The 14,735-nt window shown below is 41.6% G+C and overlaps 1 long non-coding RNA gene across 1 annotated transcript; it reads right to left on the bottom strand.

The window, feature by feature from the left end:
- Nucleotides 1–1,025: 1,025 nt before the first annotated feature.
- Nucleotides 1,026–14,521, bottom strand: LOC109368097. The gene is made up of 3 exons (XR_002115782.1): nucleotides 14,132–14,521; nucleotides 3,276–3,333; nucleotides 1,026–1,136 (listed from the first exon to the last, which is right to left on the bottom strand). It is a non-coding gene; the product is annotated as an uncharacterized LOC109368097 (long non-coding RNA).
- Between the last annotated feature and the right edge of the window lie 214 nt (nucleotides 14,522–14,735).

Below are 14,735 nucleotides of genomic sequence, written 5' to 3'. Positions count from 1 at the left end.
AGAAAAAAAACTTGAATGGGATTTATTTCTCATTGGAGGCCTCCAGAAGCACCAACCTCTTCCTACTGGCTTTATAGGAATAAGCATTCACAGAAAGAAATTTGAACCCCTTTTGAGAGGGACCTTTTTTGTGTCTGATCTAGTGGTTAGCAACCTTGCCCATGGCAGTGGGGCTGGAACTAGATGATATCTGAGGTCATTTACAACCCAAGCCATTTTATCATTCTGAGACCAGCCTAGACTAGATGCCAATTGAAAAGCTGAAGTTAGGTGAGCAGAATCTTGTCCCAGGAGCCTCAAGGTTAGGCAAACCTCTAGAGGCAAATATACACAAGTGAATAAAAGTGATTATGTATCCCTTAGTGGCACAGAGGACAGGTTAGATCAAGAAGCAGGTAAGACAAATAAGGCAGTGATGATTTCTACCTCTGCTCTCCGCTGTTTCTGTTCACTGAGCTCCTGGAGAGCCCCTTCGGAAATTGAAAGCTGCCTTTGCTCTTCTGCTCTGTCCTCCAGGGAGGGCTGTAGCAGGAAATCACCTACCCTCCTTCACAGCAAATAGCATCCCCAGGCACAAGGCTTGGCTGTCATGGAAAGACATGATTCACCTGCCTTCTCGATGCTTAAATTGCATCTGTATTTTCCAATTGCTCAATTCTATCGAAGTTGCAGAAAGGAATGACAGAGGCTTAAAATAGTTAAAGTAGAAAATTCCCCAACTGTCAGTTTTATAATTCTTAAATCCATTCCAGAAGAGCTAGCTTTATCCCTACTTCCTTATCACTCAGAAAAACCAAGACGATCAATTGAAGTTTTCCCATGCAACCTCTTGGACAGATGGTTGAACCATTTTAATTAAGTGCATGTATTGGACTGACAGAGTTGATGTATCTGACGTGACAGACATTTTCTGTGTTCATTTAGGTTTTTAATTTTTGTCTGTCTTTAGTATGCCCAGAATTGTGCATCTCATTGCACTGTGCTCTCAGAAGAATTATTCAATACATAGTCGATCATTTGGATTATTGGATTTTTATTACTTGTTGTGGTTAGTTTTGGCTGTGGTGAAAAGCTCCTCGGTAGCAATTATCTATCACTCTGGATCTGAAAATGAAAGGATCTTGTTGTGGAAGTCTCTGTCAAAGGAGAAGAAACCAGATTTTTTAAGATATTTAGACATCTAGAGAGGGAAATAGGGGCACAGTGAGGATTTCCGAAATCATCTTGATAATCTGTACATGAAATCTTGAATGGAACTTAAATGATGCTGAGCTGACTGTCTGCAGCTCTAGACATCTAATACACTGCAAATTTGCCTCACTGCAGTACTACATGGTAGATGCTCTCTTGGTGCATAGTCTTTATTTAAAATAAAATTAAATTAGCTAGATATGCTTGCTCCCAGGAGATATAAAATGAGAAACATGCTTTTCTTTTCTTGTATCCCTTCACGTTCAGTGGCCTTGCTTGTGATATAAGTTATAGTGTAAGGCACTAGTAGCCCTCACATTAACAACAGGATCCTAACAGATATAGTGAACCCTCTCACATGATTTCAAGGGTAGGATCTGAGTAAAGGCATATTCTTAACACACACGAATAGTTTCACAGCTAGCGCTCTCTTCTTCGTGTTTATCAGCCCCTGAGTTCTTCTTAATATAGTGGTCAATAATAATATTACAGTGCATATGTGGAAACAGAGAATTATTAGCATTTCTCTTTCCTTTTCCTTCAGTGGGTACTCGCATAAATATTAGACATTTCCACCAGTCCATGTCCCCTGACTTTATTGGGCTGCTTCACATAATTTTTTCAGTTCTCTTTTAATATTAATAGGTATTAAAATATAGATCTGATATTAATAGAACCTCTCTCTAGGGTTCAGTGAATATCAATCATCAGCTGCAAAAGTATCATATACTTGAATAGCCTATAATGGCTACAAATAACTTTTTTATTTTCAGTGCTTTTCGTGGCCAAGATTAATGTTTGCTTTCATATGAGATAAACTCCTATGCTCTTGTGTGCTTCATGGTACTGAAAAGCAGTGTCTCCTCCTGGTGCGAAAACCATACTGGAAGACTTCAAAGACTGGGAGAAAAGGCTGACAAGTTGATTATAAATAGCATCATAATCCTCAAGACTTTCTAATATCACATTTTCAGGATTGCTAATTTCCAGAAAGTTAGGTTGTATTAATTTTCTTAGTTGAAAAGTGAGAAGAAATACTGAAAGTCGTGAAGATGGTCATAAGCTCAACATTTCTGGAAGTTACAAAAGAGACAACAAGGAAAAATAAAAAAGAAAAAAGAAGTCAGGTTGTTCTGTTCAGGTAGTACAAGAAGACATGAGATTTAAAAAGAAACATATCCTCTCCTAGGTAGGCAGAGTGAGAGTGAGAAAGAGCCCGGATACATTCAGCTTTTAATAACATATATGTATAGTCCAACCTGTGCATGTACAAACCCTGCACTCCTGCACACGCTTCAAATACCTGCAGGCATAGATAAATACTTGGATAAGCACATACCTCTTTGCTTGCTTACATGGGAGATTTTGTTCATGCAGTAAAAACTGAGCACTTCTTTTGCAAAACCTCATTGTACATCTGCATGTATGAGTATTCCAGGAAATTCAAAACAGCCACTCTTTGAATGTCCTGTTCATGCACACTGTAGGCTTTTGTAGAGTGGGCTAATGGACTTATCAAATCACTAACAATTGTTTTTGAGAAGCGAGGTGGAGAGGCCGTGAGTGATGGGGGCAGGGAAGGAGAGAAGGAAGGAATATCGTGCTGCTCTGTCATGAAGTTGTGGAAAGTGTGATCATGGTGAACACTGATTGATAAGCACAGTGCTGAGCAGTCTGTGGCTCCTTTTCTAGCAACAAGCCAGAAATTCTGTGCAGTGATACAGTGGGTGTCATATGCTGCACCGTCAGATCGACACACATGGATTCTGCAAACAGATTCACTCCCTCTAAACAGCATCGGCAACATCACATTTAATTTTCTAAGTGCAGCATCTGATCTGATCTAAGAATATCAAAGGGAGCCAGTAGCTCAAAGTGACATTATTACACAGGCAGTCACATTTTGATATTTAAGCTTGTACATTCCTCAATTGAATTTCTTGGCATTGTCAAGGAAAAAAAAAAAGAAGAAAGAAGAAAGAAAGAAAGAAAAAAAAAGCAAGCCATGATTCTGATGAAAGCAGCTGTCATTCAGCACCAGGACTTGCCCTTCGAACAGCTGTACTTGATCTCAAAACTCTCACCTGCACAGCATGGTAGGCTGAATCAACTCCGCTCTTTGTCTCACTACCTCAGATAAGCCTGTCATCAAAGTGAAGAGATAAAAAAGAGACAATCATAACTCTAATGTCATATTTGACAGAGGAAGCTGTTAGTCAAGTAGCTTTAAACTGTTTCTCCTCTACATGTATCGAGTGACGTCCTGGCACGGCGACAAGAACTTATCACATTACTTTTTATACGGGGAAGAAAAAAAAAATACCAGAACAGATGTGTCATCATAGGCACACCTTTCAGTGGACCTTCAAAGTGAAGAACTGGAGAGGCATGTCATGAGACAAGTGTCACAACAACTCTGTCTTCATAGATGTTCCTATGCAGGCCACTGCAGACAGCACATAGCAGATGATTGGAAGTAACTACACTAATAAGGAATTGGCTCAAGATGCCAAGAAAACAGGTTTCCTACGGCCAAATCTTGAATTTTCTACTGCAGCAAAATACTAACTAGCGTAGGAACTGGTCCAAAGGTAGCTTCCTAGTGAGAAACTGAAAATAGCTTGCTCATCATAGCTGGCATTCCAGGAAAGGTGAGGAAGAGAGCTAGTCCCAGATATGCAGACCGGGGTGTAACAAATTTAGACTATTGATGACTCTTAAGATAATTATTAACTGATCAGTGTGCTTTTCTCAGGGGCTGGACCCAAAGATCTCTAGAGGTCCCTTCCAGCCCCTACAATTCTGTGATTCTGTGATCCATGATATCAGATAACTGTCAAACCTATATTTGGTATATTTGGAAAGTTCTGCTTTCAGTAGTGTAGCAGCTGAAATAGGTCTATTTGTATTTGTGCACTGCATTTAACCCAGAGATCTCACAAATCTTTAAAAATAATAACAATAAAGAACTGGCTGGATGTCTGGGCACAGAGAGATGTGGTGAATGGAATTAAATCCAGCTGTGACCAGTCATTAGTGGTGTTCCCCAGGGGTCGGTATTAGGGCCTGTCCTGTTTAGTATCTTTATTGATGAAGATGAGGGGCAGGAGGTGATCCACGTCCCTCTATGTGGCACTAGTCAGGCCACATCTCAAGCACTGTGCTCAGTTTTGGCCTCCTCATTACAGAAAGACATTGAGTCCCTGGAGTGTGTCCACGGGAGGGCAACAAAGCTATAATGGGACTGGAGCACAGTTCTTACGGGGAGCATTTGAGGGAACTAGGATTGTTCAGTCTGGAGAAGAGGAGGCTCAGGGGAAACCTTATGGCTCCCTATAATTCCCTGAAAAGAGATTGAGGCAAGGTGGGTGTTGGCCTCTTCTTCCTGGTAACATTGATATGACAAGGTGATGGCCTTAAGCTGTGCCAGGGGAAATTCAGATTGGGTATTAGGAAAATTCTTCTCAGAAAGAGCTGCCAGGTATTGGCATAGGCTGCCCAGGAAGGTGGTGGAATCACAGTCCCTGGAGGTTTTCAAGAAACATGAAGATGTGGCATTGAGAGACATGCTTTTCAACCTTAATGATTCTGTGATTCTGTGATAACTTCTTGGTCAGATGGAGCTTTTTGCTTACAGAAAAATAGTCATATTGGAAAAGTATAAGCACAGCTCTGGGCCTATAGGGACCTATACTGATATAAAAAGGAGATTAATTGGATTTAATTCAAGAGACTCAGAGTAATTTTACATGCCGAAGCTACCTTGTGATTTGTTTACCTTCCTGAAACTCCCATAGTGATCTTCTTAAAAGCTTTCATCATCTGGGAGTTTGCCTTGGCTAAGAGTTTTTGTTTTTAGTATTATCTCTTTCATAGCTTTCAGCTGAATCAAGGTAATGGAGGATAAGTGAACTTGGTCAGTGAACTTGGTTCCTAATACCCTAAGTTCTAAATGTAGTAAGTGCTTAAAAAAGGCACTATCAGTAGCTTTTATTTACAAGTATGTGTAACAGCATCGCCCACATAACTTTTGTCCCATACCTCACCCTAGTGCTGGATTCATCTCCTGTAACGTGGGTCTCGAAAAGTTAAGTATCTCATCTAAGCGATGGATCTAAACAGCCCCTGGGGTCATTGAGAAGAGTCAGAATACACCACGACTGTGTTTGCAGGTGGGTGTCCTTCAACAGAAGCTGCCCTGCCCTCTGATGGGTCTGCACTCCCTGCCAGATGATGCGACCAAACTTAGCTGAGGCTGTGCATGCATCTTTCTGGTGGCTGGTGTTAGATGTGATAATTCGTACACTTATAGCCAGATTTTACAAGGTCCTTGTGGTGTAAACTCGGTGGGATTTTCAGACGTTTCTAAATGTCCAGCTCCCACAACAGTTCATCAGGATCAAAGCCCCTCAAGGGTCTTCAAAGAAGTTTTGAAAACATATATCTGCATGGTTAAATATTTTCAGGTATCTGACTCCAAATCTCCAGAGAAAAACAGAAAAGATAATCAGTAGAAAACCACACTACATTGCAGAGGCACTGGGAGGATAAATGCTGTGCTGGGTGAGGGTGATAGATCAGTTCGAAATGGATTTGGGTTTTTTGAAAGATATCCCCTTTCTTGGTATGAAAATCTTCATCAGATCATTTGAAATGTTTTCATGAAATTTAAATATTTATTTGTAATATCTCTGATTTTAGATGTTACCAACAACCATAACAACAAAAATCCAAATGTAAAGTAACTTTAACATTAAACTACTGAGATTTTTTATCTAAATGCTATAAGAGGTGTTGGGAAAAGCACCTAGTTCAGCCACAACTTTCTTCTGAAGCTTAAGTTACATTAATTTTCCCCACACTTCAGTGTTTGCAGAACTAGAGCTACTACCATTTCCTAGACCATTTTTGTTTAGGAAAAAAAAAAACAAAAAAAACACCAGGGTAATCTCTGTTTTAAAGCTGTTGCATAATTATTAACAGTATGTGAAACTATGTGGCTCGTGATACATGTCTGTAAGGACAAGTCATGAATATGAAACCCATAGAGCTCTATCTCTTTGATTGTACACTGATAGTAGAATAGGAAATGGCCAACTTCTAACCCGTATTTTCACAGTTGCTGTTGAATTTCAGGGAAGTACCTCAGGCAACAGGGAAAATTGTCTGAATGTTCTGCTGCTATTCTTCAACTTATTTCAGTGGCTTTTAAAAAAATTACAGACTTAACACATCACAATTATGTATAAGAAATCAACTTATTATGGCTCTATAAAATCTAATTCTGCAACTGGAAATAAGGAAAGATTGAAAAGAAGCATTATTCCATCATCAGAGGACTTCCAAATTGGAAATAATATAGCACACCCTATCAGTTGCATTTCCTGAGCAAAGTGCCCATAGGGATTACTCTACCAAGCACCATCACTTGTTATTGCTATTCAAGGGCCTAAATGGGACTCCAGCACCCCGACCCACGGTGTTGAGTACATAACTCAGACTCTCCTAGCCAGCACAGAATGACAATTCAACAACTTTGTTTTACATGAGACTCAAATGGAACAGCTCAGAATGCCGTGGACAAGCAGAAAAACTGTAATCCTGAGATTCTGTTAGGAATCATTTTTTCACAGCCATTTAGTTAATAGAATTGCCTGATTTTTTTCGACATACTGGTAGGTGCAACTGAGGTCAGGGGAGTACCGCTTACGTTGATCCCAAGGGAAGGGAAGGGATCCCCTTTCTGAAGGCATTGGATCTGACTCTCATGGCTCATGGGGGGGCACGGGCTGCATGGTGGAAAAGGAGTGGTGAGTAAGCAGAGAATGCCAGGTGCACCCTGCACTGGCCGTGCTTTCTAATGAACCTCTGCATGCTGAGAGGCTAGAGATTTGAGTCTTGTATGATTTTACATCTGACCTGTGAAACACAGGTCGCTCAGCAAGGATGAAACATAATACTTCCTAAGCCCCAGACAGAATAAAGGTTATTTCTACTGTGTCATAGCAGCTAAGCCACAGGAAGCTGTTGAAACACTCTGCCAGCTTGCCTGAAATAAAACAGTTTTAGTTTCAAGTGTGTAGTGAATTTTCACCTTACACTTCTGAATTTGAGCCACAATTTTCTTATCTGTAGGATGATTAAATGACCTGTTCTCTTCCCTACGTGCTTGCTCCTTAGCCAGAGGTCTGCTTAAACACTGAGGACTCCCAGTGCCTGACACCATCCTGCCTATCCTTGCCACTGATGGCTTAATGGGCTGGTGCATGTCTGGAAGAGTTTGCTGTTTGATCAGGGAGCTGAGTTTTCACCAATAGGATCATCACCCGAACCTGCTGTTTTACACCCCTTCTGGTTATGTTCTTCTGTGGGTTTACTTCCTCCGCATTTATACCGACTTTAGACAGTGCTATTTTTGAAATCACACTAGATCAAATTTTATACTCAGTTCCTCTTGCATAATCACTGTGGGGCAGTGTGCATATAAATGAGTTTGATGCACTGTGTATAAATTAGTGTGAACTTAGATATTAACACAAGTGACTTTCTGTTTCCCTGTCACGTAACCAGAATCTGCTCTGAAATGACAGTGAAATAATTACCTTTACGACAGTGCAAAACGCAGCAGTTTTCCCACCTTTCTTACTGCAGTGTTCAAGACTTCAGAAAGCAAGGATGAGAACATAGGGCTTACTCACTTGCTAACAGAAGACCCTTCCTTGCCATTATGACTGCATGTTAGAGAGATTTTTTTCTCCGTGCCAATCTGACACACCTTTATGGTGGGTTGTGGAGCTGAAAATAGTAACTTGGGAAAATGAAACCAGAGCTACACAGCCCTGTTCATCCCTTGTGTTATTAGTGCACCAGTATGTGCAAAATTTGTGTCTCAGGTGCACAGGGACTGCTGACAAGCAGAGCTTTATGCTTATCTCACACTGATCCCATAGACCTTCCCTGCACCCTCAAACACTCAGTCCAGCAATGCATTACTTCCTTTCTCCTATTATTCTTCTGCCAAGCTGTTGCTTCATCTGTTGTGATGCAGCAAAGGGATCCTTCCTAGCTCCTCTTGTCTTCCTTAAGCATTGAAGTCATCAAAACAGGTATTATAGAAGGAGCGTTTTATCCTTTATTTCCAAAACATGGCAGCAGCATGGCTGCTTTCTCATCTGTGCTGTTTAGAAGCTGTGAGTGATTCTGCCAGCTCTTAGATTGCTGTAGCCTACTTTGTACCATCACAAGGAACATGAGAGCGTGGCATCCCCTTTCTGCTCTATAACATACAAAATTCATCTGATTTTCGAACTCTCAACTTGCTAGCCCAGAAATAACACGCTTAATGTAAAACGTAAATTACAGCTTGAGGCTTGGGCATATTAACAGGCAGAAGACCGACAGCCTTGTGGTTGCTGCACCAACCAGACCAACAGCTGGAGAACGAGCTCTTTGTGCCCCATCAGGAGCTTCACAGTCTGTGCCTGATGCCTCTTAAAAAGCCAGTTTATGATGTACATCATTGCTGTATCTAATAAGATCTGTACGTATGTGACACTATCTTTACTGCCTGATCAGGTTCTTTTGCAGGACTCAGATTATATGATGACTTTTCAAGGAATCTAACCTGATCATTAAAAAATTTCCCAAGACTATAAGATCTGAAGTCTATGTTGGATTTCAAGCAAAATGCTTTACAGCTACATCAACCAGATGCTGAGGGGCAGGTAGTGCCATCCAAACCCTTGCAAGATGACATAAAATACTATTGCTCTGGTGTGAGAGTGATCCAAAGCCACTTGCACTTTGCAGATGTGATCCACTGATGAATCAGATCAACATTCCTTTGCTCAGATGCATGAGATACACAAGGAAAGTTCTGCCTGTGAAAGTTTTAAACTCTAGCTATTTGGCTGGTAAAGCTAAAGAAGTCAGAACATCAAGAAATCAGAACCACAAATTCAAGCTCTCTGGCATTTGGAACTACTTCACACAAAGCTACATTCCCACCGCCCACTCTCCAAACACACTCAGGTGCTGGCATTTTCACCCAGACTAATTAACAAATAGTGTGGCAATTAAATCACATGGCCTCACCATTGAGTTCAGAAAACTCCCTTACATTGCCGCAGAGTATAGCAACATAACTCATAAAATTATTTTATAACAACAATTTAAGTGAAGCAAATATCATGAAAATACAACACAAATGTGATAATTATTCTAACTTATGTGATAACAATGTTACACATAAACCAAATTTTCTTCCTAAGTCCATCCAACTTTGAAGGCTTCCCTGTTCCACGAATGTGCCAGAAGTATCCATCTATGTGCAGAGTGGCAGAGGGTGACTTCCCTCAGTCTGGCTTTGTGAAGGCTCCCATGATACTTCTATGGGGAAACAACCATTTCAGAAGGTCATCCAAGAAGTTAAGCTATTAAAAGTCTTATCCAAGCTTCTCATAAAGCTAGGAAATGTGAAAGCAAGAAGACATTGAAAAATATTATTTTGCCCTTCCTGGCTGGTCCAGATGCTCCAGCAACATTTTCTCTGCCAGACTTTGTGGTTTGCTTCCCAATGTTGGGTGTATTGGTAAGAGCTGGGAGGGATTGGTCAAGGCCAGGGTGATGTCAAGGGCAGCCCCTGTGTAGTTCACAGACACAGAGCTCTGCATGTAAGGGGTATCTGCTATATATGGTCAACAACACGTCTGCCTTCCTGCTCCTCAGATCTTGACTCTTGGACAGCTGCAAGGAAGATAAGAAAAGCCTCAGGAAACTAGAAGGTGCTCATTTGGAGAAAGTATCCAGAGGGGGAGGTTAATACACAAACAGAGAGCAGGAAAACAGTAGAGTAAATGAGAAAGGCTTGGGGTCATTTTTTTTTAAATCTTATTTTTAAAGTGGTGTTAGTTAGTGGTGAAGAGAGTTTTCTATGAAGAGAAAATGAAAAGGTCCACTAATAACATACTATACGAACATGAGTAAGCTCACATTTTCTGAGTCACAACAAGCAGTTATAGAGTGACAGGGAACTCTTTTTAAGTAATGATTCAAAAATAAAAAAAGGCATTTGGAGTCATCCAGTGAGCAGAGTTAGCCCAGGTAACCACATGATCTTATCATTACTACCCTTCATCTGTCTGCCGCCCTCTTCCCACCTAGCGTTTGATACACTCACTTGTTGCATCTTGTCTTGCAAGTGGCATGACTTCAATTGCACTAATTGTGTGCATAAAGTTAGCCATGCATGTAAATGTTTGCAAGATTGGAACCTCAGATTATAAACACTGGGAGAGGGCTCATCTCCTCCAGTGTAATCATGGAGTGTGAGCTGCAAGAAGGGCCCAGACATAAGAGTATTTTTTTGCGTTTTATAGAAATTACATCATTATTATGCTTTAGCTTTTTTTTTAAAAAATTATTCCTTTTGTCTTTGGTTATTTATCTCACATGCTTGCTTCCTTTCTGGGTTCCTTCTTTTCTTTAAAAAATGTGATAGCAGAAAAGGAGCTCTAGGCATTTAGACAATTCTATTTGATTTCAGATGGCAGAATTATTATTGTGTATTCTCTTATCTGAATGCAATTCTCCCAGGGTAGCTACTGTGCTAACATTATACTAAATTACGTAGGTGTTGCATGAGGCTGTAATTTGCACTAGAGGTTTCAAGGTTGTTATTATTTATTGCCTGTATTACTGCTGTACCTCAGAGTCTGGTGGGGAACCGGGGTGATGCGTTCTGCACAAACACAGAGCAGAAGGAAAGTCCCTGACCTAATACCAACCATTAGCACCACAAGCAGATCAGAGAGCGCCCAGGTGGGGCCAGGGGCAGGGAGCCAGGGAGGATCAGGCCACCCTTCTCACTGGGGATGTTGGGGTCTCAGTCTCCTCAGGAGGAGGAGAAGCAGCCATCTACCAACACAGACTGGATGGCAAACCTCCAGGAGAGGGGCAGCAATGGTAAGGAGTGAAGGGAATGTTTAGCAGATGGTTCTTACTGCCCAGAGCAAATCTGCTCCTAGCATAGCCCTGACCCCACAGCTCACCCCGGAGAATGAGAGGCAACGTGTGAATGCAGGAGGTGACCGAATGGGACTGGTCAGCTTCATGGACATCATAGAATCATAGAATCATTAAGGCTGGAAAGACCACTAAAATCATCTAGTCCAGCCACCAACTCCTTGCCATGGTGAAGATGATGCCATAAGACAGCGTAAAAGAGACCCCTCTGCCTTCAATTTACAAAGTGACTCACTAACCTATAATAACATCACCTAAAACTCATAGTGAGCTGTTCATCTTCAAAGCACTTTACAAAGATTAACTAATTAATTTCACTGTCAAATCTTTTGCAGATCTAGTAATGGTATTTGGCTCTACCTCAGAGAGCAATTTTTTTCAGGTACTGGCAGGGTAAACATTCATAATGATATAACCAGTGGGAAGAACATTTTTAGCACTTGAATGATAGTTTAACGAGAGACAAAGGTTAGGGGCTGACCCTGGACCAGAGAGTTTCATTAGGCCATTCACTTGGAAATTTGGGGCTCCCTGTTGCTCCCACTCTGGTGCCAACACTAAAGCCTGTGGCATGTGCACACTTTTTTTGGAAGCCCCTGCTAAATGCCAGCTATTTGCAGCTGTATGCAGTGGCACTTTGTCTCAAGTTTCTGCCTCACATTCTCAAGCATTTTCCTTTCTGAGGATTCAGTGTCTGTCATAGAATCATAGAATCACAGAATCATTTAGGCTGGAAAACACCACTAAGATCATCTAATCTGGCTGTTAACCCATCACCACCATGCCCACTGTGTCTGTCACTGCTCTGCCCACATAGCCAGCCCCATCCTCACCCCCAGCTATAGCCCCGTGCCACGCCAATAGAAATAAAGGAATAAAAATGTGGCAAGAGCCCAGCTTCCACAGATGAGTTTCACTTTCAGTCTCTTGGCTGCCTTGCAAAGAGACAGAACAACACCCAAAGCATCTCCTGCCTCCTCATCCAGCTGCTCAGCGAGCACAAACTCAGCACTCTGATTTACAGGGATTGGGCCTGGCTAACATTGTTCATCCAGAACAGCTATGTTGGCTTCAGTATGAAAATATTATATCAGTAACAGCCAACATTGGGCTGAAAAAATCCTTCATTTGGACAGTGACACTGTAGATTATATTGCCCAAACAGGCTGTGTATCTCTAACAGTAAATCAGTCTCCTGTTGCTGTGTGCTGGCACAGACCTGCAGCGTAGGGACAGATGCCTTCCAGCTGCAACCAGGACAAACAGATTTAAAAGCTGGGGACTTTCAGTATGTTTATTCATGAAAACATAACAGAATATAGTTAAAGTGGGTCACTTGAAAATGGAATCCTTGATTTCTAGTGAGGGCAGAGGTGAGGAGAGCTGTCACTGCTGACACGGTCATCCCATCAGGGATGACTGTGTTGTGTGTGGGAATTGAAGACTGACTTCACAGGATGCTTGCAAAAGTTTGACACCTGGAAACAAAAAAGCCTGAAAGTTGATGACAGCTCCTCAGACCAAGGGTATGTCAACTCTCTGCACTACACATCTCAAACTTAACAAGAAAATGTTACAGGAGATAGATTACCTTGTCAAGACACCTCCATCTCTACTTTGCACTTAAATCTCAGTATTGCCTATGCTATTCACAGTCAAGTACAGACCTCAGTTATAACTCTGAATTTTATTCTACCAGCTAAGTATAAACAAAATACAGGGCAGAATTCAGTGCAGCATAAGATGTGTATGTCATAAGATGTGTATGTCTAAAGGTTCTCACATTTCTCTTCCCAGTTGTTCTAGCAAGTGAAGTATTTCTGTAGCAATTTTGTGCAAGTGTCATTACAAACCATACCTTAAATTTGCTGCCAGCTTCTCCTTAATTTATCAGTGGCACAAACTTGTCATTAGCAATCGGAAAATCAAAGAGCCCCAGTGTGACCTGTTCGTGTGTTCAGGACCCCACATGACAAGAAGAGACAAGTCTGGGTACAAAATATTTGGTGACATCCATCTATCTCTCCCATGGGAACAAAGAACAAATGGCAGCCATTATGGGCTACAGAAGGAATAGCTCTCTGGGGCATTTCCAGGCTCTAAAAACCTCTTTGCTGCAATGAATGAGGTTGTGCTGTGGCCGAGGAGCTGTTGACCCTTGCATGTCCTCTGTTACCGGTGCTATCTTGGAATGCAGGGAGACTCCAAAATAAGAGTGTAGTGTTTCTCGGTGGCCAAGAGAACAAAACTTTCAGCTTCAGGAATGTGAAGTGCAGTTGCAGAAAGCCATCAAGTAGCAATAGTAACAAAAACACCAATGGCATCTGTTATGGATTTGTAGCAAAGAAGATCCAGCTAAAACACACAGGGCCATTCTTTTGCTCAAGACAACCAAGACACAACTGCCTATGCCTCTGTAAGCTAAATGAAAAAGCTCTGCTAACATTAGACAGGGAGTTAAGCAGGGCATCTACAAACATGCCCTTGTTCTCGTCTGCATAATGTCTGTGTGGCTATTCACATCTAAAGCACAGCCCCTGCACCCCTAACCTTGCATGCCAAATCCTTCCAAGGAGCAAAACCTAATGTGTGCTAAAGCCTTAGAGCATTTGGACAGTCAGCACCCTGAGCCCCCCTATTCCTCCCAACTTTCTGCATGCTTTCTGCAGTTCCCTGTTTCAAAAGGACTTCAGTTTTGTGGTGTTTGATTCCCAGACTGTCAGTCTTGGTGCTGCTGCTGAGGACCGTCAGACATACAAACGCAGCCACAAACCCTAGGAGAAAAGCCATCACCGTCTTTGTGTTCTCATGATCTTCGTTCAACAAGCCACATAAATACAGGCATCATCCTTATAGGCATCCTGTCTGCTTTGCTAGTATGGTTTGTGCTCTGGAAGTTGGGCAAGTGCTTATGTACCTTGCTCAGTCAAGCCTTACTTCATCTGGGTAACTTGTCAGCTCAGTATTATGGACCACGGGTTGGAGAAGCTCCTTATGGATTATGACTTCATACAGTGTTCTGCTGCCTTGAACAACCACTATGAGATACTGTGGCAGGATGGAGTGCAAAGCTAAATGCATATGCCCATTTCAACATGGGACCGTGGCATGTGAGAGGGAAAGATCATGCCATTCACCAGCCCTGACCCCTCCTCCCTCTGGCACCCAGCCCTGACCTCAATGAACTGCTCAGTACCTTAGAAATTGGACTCAGGAATTGCTTTACATCTTAATTCAAGACACTTTCACTTCCCTCTTTCAGGGAAAGCAGAAAAAGTGTGTTATGAGGTGGTTTAAAAAGCGAATGGAAAATAAATAAAGACAAACTGCCTATTTTTGTAATATTTTTTGTGTGTTTCTTCAAAAAATGTGCTGATTAAGTAATTTGCTTTGAATCCCAGAACTGTGAGGTTTAATGAAGATGACATTTCTTCCCCTCCGATGTTATGTCAGACTGAAAACCTTTTCAACTTATAATAGATATGTATGGTAATAGATAGCTGAATGAAAGATCAAACAGA

The sequence above is a fragment of the Meleagris gallopavo genome, chromosome 6, assembly GCF_000146605.3.
Source record: "Meleagris gallopavo isolate NT-WF06-2002-E0010 breed Aviagen turkey brand Nicholas breeding stock chromosome 6, Turkey_5.1, whole genome shotgun sequence".
In the NCBI taxonomy this organism is placed as follows: domain Eukaryota; kingdom Metazoa; phylum Chordata; class Aves; order Galliformes; family Phasianidae; genus Meleagris; species Meleagris gallopavo.
This window is presented reverse-complemented; position numbering and strand designations above follow the sequence as displayed.